Here is a 1,813-nt window from a genome sequence, read left to right on the forward strand (position 1 = left end):
GTCCAGCTGTTGGTCAGTACGGGTGTCAGTTTCACAGGCTGAAAAAGCTACATAGCCCCTAAACGTCTTGTCTCGTCTCGTCTCTTCTCTTTTCTGCCAGGGCTCTCTCTCTCTACTCTTCAGGATCCTGCGTGTGAGTGTGTGTGTGTGTGTGTGTGTGTGTGTGTGTGTGTGTGTGTGTGTGTGTGTGTGTGTGTAGCGTGTGCTGTGGTGTGTGTGTGTTTGTGTGTGTGTATGTGACGCTCCTGCCTGCACCATCAGCCAAGCTCCAAATGTCTCTTCCTCTCTTCTCTCCAAATCATTTAAAAAAAGGGAAAAGAAGGAGGGAGGGGAAAAGTTCTGAGAGAGAGAGAGAGAGAGAGAGAGAGAGAGAGAGAGAGAGAGAGAGAGAAGGGGTGGGTGAGGGAGAGGGAGAGTGAGGACGAGTACAAGAGGAGAGAATGGGAGAGAGAGAGATCATGGGGAAAAGGGGGCAGACACAGTCGGCTTTTTCTTTCTCTCTCTCTCTCTCTCTCTCTCTCTCTGCTGTCCTGCATGGAGTGAGTTTCTGTGTCAGTAGAACTCCTCTCCTGTCAGCCTGTCAACATTCCCAAAGAAAACATCAACACCAAACACTGTGATCAACTCCATATGTCTGCGACACACACACACACACACACCCACAAGCAGAAGATAGCAGCCATCCCCAGCCATCTGACACAGCAAGAAAAAAGAGGAACGGACAGATGGAAGACAGCAACGACACATGAGGGAGGCAGAGAGTGAGAGGTGTGTGAATATTAGATACAGTAGATGCAGTAAAATATAGGTGACAGAGTAGGGCAGACACAATCCAAAACACACTCCAGTTACTGTATAGGAAGCACCGAAGACACGTCCTAATTATCAAATCATCACTCTCTTAGTAACTATCACTTATTTTCTCTCTCTCCCTCTCCTCATGCACATTCCCCTCTCTCAGGGTTCCCTCCCCACTCCTCTTTCTCTGTTTCCTCCCTCTGTCTGGTCTCTCCACTCCCCCCCTCTCTCTCTCTCATGGAGTGTTTTCCTTCCCAGATTTGTATCTGTTACCAAAACAAAGGCAGCCCGTATTACAGAGGCACAGTGTGCCTATTAAACTCCCAATGCTGGATTTACAGCAAACGACTGGCTTCACAGTTCACACACAGTCACTAGCATGAGTGCAACTGGAAATGACCATAAAGAAGAAAGAGCTAGAACCCCTGTGACAGAATAATAAGAGAGAGAGAGAGAGGTGTGGAGGAGGAGGAGGCAATAATGAGTAAATGAGAGAAGCAGAACAGCCACCGTGCATCATGAATCCCTGTGATAAAAGAGACAGGGAAAGAGAGAAAAAGACAGACAGACAGACTAAGACAGAAGCCAGTGAGAGAGGTAAGAATGACCAGATCACAAAGTTGACAGAGTGCAAGAAGGGAAAAGCAATTGTGTGCATGTGTCTGTGCATCTGTGTGCGCGCGTGCGTACGCACAATTGTGCATGTGTGTCGGGGCAAAGCTTTCCACCAGGGTTAGCAGAGAGCAGTGCAGTCAGACTTATACTATTAGCCACAATGACACGCAGCTCAGGCACACATAGTGTTTATTAGGCTATATAAACCCAGGGCCCTCTCTCTCTCTCTTAACGCTCTCTCTCTCTCTCTCTCTCTTAACAGCACTGGAAACTTCTGCTCTGAGGAGTGGGAATAGAAAGTAGCGTCACGCCGGGCCAGAGAGAGCTGGAGTCTGGACGGGAATGAGACTCAGATCTCAGAAAACACAGACAGTCGGACGCACGCTAAATGGAACGCACA

This window comes from Nannobrachium achirus (assembly GCF_963921795.1).
Source record: "Nannobrachium achirus genome assembly, chromosome: 14".
NCBI lineage: Eukaryota > Metazoa > Chordata > Actinopteri > Myctophiformes > Myctophidae > Nannobrachium > Nannobrachium achirus.